The following is a 6,575-nucleotide window of genomic DNA, read 5'->3' as shown; positions in this document are numbered from 1 at the left end:
TTGGTAGCAAGTTGTATTTGTTTTGTTTTTTCTTCTTTTTTGTATTGTATAATTATTATGTTTATATTGATTTTTACTGTTCTATATTTCTGTTTTACTGATACTATATGATTTAGACCTACATATGTAAATTAGCATAAGTCATGTCAAGTTTCCATTTTCTTTGTCAAATCTCTATCTTGTCCCCATGCCCTCTTGTGTAACCTATGACTCATACCTACCCTTCCTATGTAACGTGGTTCCTGAATGAATGAGAATGAATGAGGGTGCTTGAGAGACAATGGCAGTAGGTCTAAAAATAGCTCCCGCTGAATGACTGAACCATAAAAACCTGGACCAATGACCCAGCCCTTGAAACCACGCTCAGCATTCAAGAAACAAAAGATGAGGCAACCCACCATTGTGCCAGGCTGCACATGCTCAGTAAGAACACCTGGAGCCCCCTGGGACAGGACTGACATTGCCTGGCCAGGCCCTCCCCATAGGAGATCAGAGGTAGTCTGCCCCATAAAAAGGGGTAGTGAAGACTGACTCCTGGAGATGCCCTCTCCATCTGGACCAGCACCATGCCACACCACCTATCCACCCAGAGGCCCTGCTGGTGACCCCACTCTGGACAACTACTGGACAAAGACCCCTTTCCAACCTGGATAGGTAGCTGTCACCCCCACCCTCCCTTCAACCAAGGACTTGGACTCTGCTTCTCTTCCCTACCTGGACTCCAACCTTTCCACTGAGTCTTTTTCTCCTGCTGCCATTGTGAGTGCGTGCGTGCATGCGTGTGTGTGTGCGTGCGTGTGAACCAATAACTTCATGGGCCTGCGTAGTGTGTTGTCTGTTTAATAAACCTGTTATTTGGACCCCTGAGTTGGGTTTTGCTTTACTACTGTTCAGCCCTGCTCCAATCTCTGCTCCTCACCCCTCTAACTTCTGTCTCATTTCTCCCTCTCCTGCTTCTGGCTCACTGCCACCTCCAACACCTCTCCCATGCTCCTGTGGCTCCAGCCATCCTGACCTCCTCACTGCCTTTTCCCCTGTTCTCTGCCACTTCTATTGCCTTGTCTGCACTGCCTTTTCTCCTGATCTCCCAGTTTTCTGCCTCTGTCTCCTGGCTGTTTCCTCCTTGCCACCGAGCTTTTTTCCCTTGCTTCCATACTGGCACCAGGTGAGCCCGAGTAACCCCAGGGCCATTTGACCTTAAGTAACCCCAAGCCTCAGTTCCTCAGCCAGCTTCTTTCTAGTTTACTGGTTCTAATCCTGGTTCCAGCAACTTTCACTCCTTACACTTTCTCTCTCACCTTAACCTTCCTTCAGGTATCCCAGGTACCCCAAACACACACATACGTACTGTACCATCCAAGTTAGGAACTTACCTGTGTGTGTAGGTGGGTTGTATGTGTGTGAACTGGTGAGTGTGTGTGTGTATATATATATATATGTCATTGTGTGCATGATATATGAATTAGTAATCCGTGTGTGGGTATTGACAACTGATTGTTGTCTAATTTTGGTGTGTAATGTGTATGTGCTTGAATTGGTGATAGGTATGCATGTGCCTAGGCTGGTTTGGATGTGTATGTGCCTGAGTTGGTAGTGTGTGTGTGTGTATGCACCTAATTGATTTGTGTGTTTGTATATGTGCAATCGTGTCACACCCTCCTGTCTAACAGCACAATATTGAGATCCTGAGAGTTGGCCTGACCTCAAAGGGCAACACTTTCTTTGTCAGAGCCCTTGGCAGGAGTGCCATCAGTAGGTGCAGCCCTGACACCAACAAGGCTGACATTAAGAAAGAAGAAAGAGGCGCTCCAGAGGGGACATGCTTGTGGCATTGCTAAAATACAGGGGTGAGGCTGAGAGGCAATAGAATAAAAGGGGACTCTGGGAGCAGATGTGAAGGGAAAACAGGTCAAAGGAGAAGCAGAAGGCGAGGGAAGAGCAATGGGACCCCTGTCCCCTGGAAAGCACTGTCCATGAGGAGCCTTCACTCTGCCTCACTCTCAGCACAGAAGTTACTCCCATGTGAAGACATGTGCAGGCAGGAGACAGAAGGCTACAAGTCACGGCCTCTCACCTTCCAGCAGCATGCTGATAGGCACCTTACATTTTCTCTCCCTCAAGCATTCTCCATATCCTAAGATTAACTGGCGTCAGGTTGTTTCTTCACTCAAGGTGTTCGTCTCCCCTGACTGTTTGCATGCAGGCTGGCCAACTTGCTCTGTTTTCTCCCAGTGGAATCAGGGCACTGCTGCTTGTGGTGACCACTAGTAAAATCTTCATTGTGGCACACTGAATTCCATTGGGAGTGCTACAAATGGAGGGCAGCCAACATATGCAGGCATATGCTCTCCTCCCCACCCCCTGCAAAGCCTGCTCTGCCTTCAAAGCAAATACTTGCCCAATCCACTCTGCTCACGGTAAGAAAAGAAAATTCCAGGCGTTCCCCAGAAATGCTCTGTTAAATACATGGGATGAAACAGAAACATCAAAAATGGCATTGTGAGCAGCTGACTCCAGGTTCCTATAATACCTGTGGCCTGGTATCCTATAATGCATTGCTCACACATCCCACAATGTACCACATTGGAAGGCTCAGGAAGAGCTATGGGAATGCTTATCTACAATGCATTTCGCTTTCTGCTAATGCAGCTGTTCATGTTGGGGACATGCAGTACTGACGCACAGGCTCTCAGCTCTGGGACTCAGCACTGCCAGCTGCTTGGAGTCAAAAAACTTTTGCTGACAAAACTTGCTAGTGTAGACAAGCTGTAGGCAGTTCCTACTCCACAGCTCTGCAGAAAAGGACCTGGGGGTTACAGTGGACAATAAACTGAATATGAACCAGCAGTGTGCCCTTGTTGCCAAGAAAGCTAATGGCATATGGGGCTACCTTGGTAGGTGTGTTGCCAGTAGGTCATGGGAAATGCATATTCCCATCTGTTCAGCACTGGTGAGACCACATCTGGAGTACTGTGTTCAGTTTTGGGCCTCCACTACAGAAAGGATGTGGACAAATTGGAGAGAGTCCAGTGGAAGGCAATGAAAATGGGGAGGGGCCTGGGGGACATGACTTATGAGGAGAGGCTGAGGGAACTGGTTTTATTTAGTCTAGAGAAGGGAAGACTGAGGTGGGATTTAATAGCAGCCTTGAACCACCTGAAGGGAGACTTGAAAGAGGATGGAGCTAAACTGTTCTCAGTGGTGACAGATGACAGAACAAGCAGCAATGGTCTCAAGTTGAAGCAAGCGAAGTTTAGGTTGGATATTAGAAAGAATTTTCTCACTAGGAGGGTAGTAAAACACTGGGACATGTTACCCAGAGAAGTTGTGGAAGCTTCATCCTTGGAGGTTTTCCAAACCTGGCTAGACAAAGCTTTGTCTGGGATGATCTAGTTGGGGATGGTCCTGCTTTGAGCAGGGTTGGACTAGATGACCTCTGGAGGTCCCATCCAACCCTAATTTTCTATAATTCTATGACTTCATGATGGACCTTACATGCCTAAGCCTCATCCAAGTATTGCTACAGATTCTTCAAGTGCTTGCTCACCTGGAGCATCTTTACATATGCTCTGGGGGTGGTGCTTTAATTAGACTGGCTCTCAGGAGCTGCTCTAAATAAAGTGCCCACAGCGTCTGGTGAATTCAGTGTCCTGCACTTCAAAATGGCGGTGAGGGCGCTTTAACTAAAACTCATTCAATGAGCTTTAATTAAAACACCCCTACCAAAATTTTGAAGTGCAAGGACACTGAATACACAATGCTGAGGCTGCTGGAGTTACCACTCTCCAGCAGACTCAATTAATTGAGCCTGCTCCGATGTGCTGTAATTACAGCGCATCAGAACAGATGTCCTGGACATTTACGGACACCCAGGTGCCCAACTTTGAGGCATCAGAAGTCTCATTTCCAAAATTAAGGCTCCCTGGGTACTTAAAGATGTACTTCTGGGTCTGCCAGTGCAGGGTTTGGCCCAAGCCTAAATGCAGTCAGATCCACAAAGTGTTCCTCCTCTCCCACCTCCAAAGATCCTCAGCCCCAAGCCCCCCGAACATGGGCATCTAAACCTGGATGTATCTTAGAAACTGAGACCGTTTCCCACTCTGCCTCCTGCACCACTCATGCCCTTGCCTTGTTTTTTTTGGCCATGAGCAGACATGGCTTTTTAGCACTTTAAAGAGGCAGGAGGGGGAGCAGCTGTTACTATGTAAGGCATGCATCAAGTCAACCCCTGTAGCTGTACAAGGGAGCTAAATCACAGCATCTTAACTCACCCTTAGCCTATAGCAAACTGGGAACATGAAAGCCTGTTAGTCACCCACCACTTACAGAGGAGCATGTGGCCCCTCCCATGCTTACCAGGGGAAGCCCCTCCCTGAGGCCCCTTCTTGAGGTGTCTCTGCTCTGCAAAGAAGAAAAGAGATGTCAGAGTGGGGATGCTGTAGCTCTACCTCCCACACCCCAGGAAACGCAATGAACAAGGTAAAGCAAAGGCTGAGGTCACAAAGAGCTTCTCTCTACCAGTGCTTGCAACTGCTGCTGTAACCTGTGGAATTTCAGGGGTGATGCGTAGGGAATTTCAGATATTTTCAGGGGTGATGCGTAGGGGGTGCATGCGGGTGCACATGCACCCCTTGAGCGTAGTGGTGCACCCCCTACAAAAAGGCGCTGCTGACAGTCGGCGGCAACTGCTGCTCACCACCCCGCTGCTGACACTGCCGGCAGCGTCTGCGGATGGTCTGCGATCCCTGCTGGCCATCGCCAATGCTACCAGCATTCGAAGCACCGCTACCAGAGGTGTCTGCGGGTGGTTGCTGACCCCTGGTCAGTGCTCGCCACCCTCTCCCCACCGCTGCCGACAGCGCTGGCGGTATCTGTGGGAGCTCCCCCACTTACCACTGCCATGCCCCCCCAGCCGCCGGGGGCACGTGTCGTTCATGGATGTTTTATCTTGATACAGTCCCTAAAAGGAAAGCTTTGGGCTTCTAAGCAATGACCAGGGTGCACAAAGCACAGTCAACCCTGACATCAACATTGGGCTGACAGTAGCTAACGGTTGGATCCAATAAAATGGCGAAGGTGTCTAAAGCAGGAGGGGTCCATACTGACTGGAAGAACAGAGGGACCGAAGTCCATGTCTATACAGCAGTCTTACTCTGCAGCAGCAGTGCCCTCTCCTAGGTTGGGCTGCTCCAGGCAGGTTGCCTCCACTCACCTGATTGCCTCTGTGCAGTGCTTCATACCAGCTAAATTAGCCCTCCCCAACCTAATTAGCTGATCTCTCCCCCACCTCCCCCATTGTGGCTACTTAGCTGTGGTTTGAAAGCAGCCATGTAGTGCAACACAAAGGCCCAGGGGGAAGGATGGTAAGTTTAGGGTAAGAACTTAGCCCATGTCTGAAACTGCGAGCCTGCAAATTCCTGCTCAGCTGCCACCTGACCCTTGCAGGATCTAGGTTGGCGCCTCTAATTTGAAACTTAACTTTCTCAGATGAGAGATGGGGGTTTGGATCCCCTCAAGCCAAGGAGAGATTTAACTTGGATTTCACCATTCTCTGGATCCCACCCTGTACCTGGCAGTGCTCAACTCTAAGATTCTTATTGCACCTGACCCTGTTGCAAAGGCAGCTGCATGATGGACTCTGAGGCAGGTAATGGGTGCCAGACCCATAGCAGCCTCCAAGCCTGTGACAGGTGTGGGACTTGGCAGCAACAATTATCCTGACGCATTTCTGTCTGGGCCAGTGCCTAATTTAAAGTGATTCCCTGCTGTGAACTAAACATGTATCAGTGTTAGTGGCTGGGATGGTACTCATGGTGACCATGCACAGGAGAGTATTGCTAAGCAAGAGGTAAAGGCAACCCCAGCATCAAGACAGGGGTGACCTGTGGATGGCTGCATGCACAAAATCTTTCAGAAGATATTATTTTAACAAATTATAGATAAAAACAAATCATATACTAAAAATCAAACATGTACTGTAACGTATTTTATTTCAAAACCTAATTTTTGTCCTGATTTTTTGAGTAGTGAATATAGAGGCAATTGCATAATAGCTCAAAATCAAGTCTTACTCTTGTATGCTCTGTCTGTGTGGGGGTTGAGGGAGTGTACGTGTGCATGAGTGTGTACGTGTGGGGTGGGCAGGGGGTGGATGTATGGGGTGGGTATGCATGTGGAGGAAGGAGGGGGTGGGGGTGTCTGTGGCAGGGGAGGGCTCCTGCCCACCAGGTCCTGGGAGTTGGGTGGGGGTAAGGAGATGCATGCAGCAGAGTTGGCCCAGGTGGTAGAGTGCAGGTGTGGTCCAACCCCCCTGTTTGGCTCATGGCTGCTTCTGCAGCACTCTGCATGAGGCCAAGCCCTACCTGCAGTAGGCCATGCCACACTCCTGCCTGCACATGCCCAGTGCCTGCCAGATAGCACTACCCTGGCCCTGGCCGGGGCCAGAACACCCAGCTTTCCAGTGGGGCTGCTTCCGGTGCAGCTGCAGTTGCCCAGGTACTGCTCATCCCCCAGCTGCCTCCTGTGGTTCCTCCTCCTCTTGCACAACAGCAGGTAGCACGGGAAAGCAACAGTGG

The sequence above is a fragment of the Alligator sinensis genome, unplaced genomic scaffold, assembly GCF_000455745.1.
Source record: "Alligator sinensis unplaced genomic scaffold, ASM45574v1 scaffold642_1, whole genome shotgun sequence".
NCBI lineage: Eukaryota > Metazoa > Chordata > Crocodylia > Alligatoridae > Alligator > Alligator sinensis.
Note: the sequence above shows the minus strand (reverse complement) of the source record.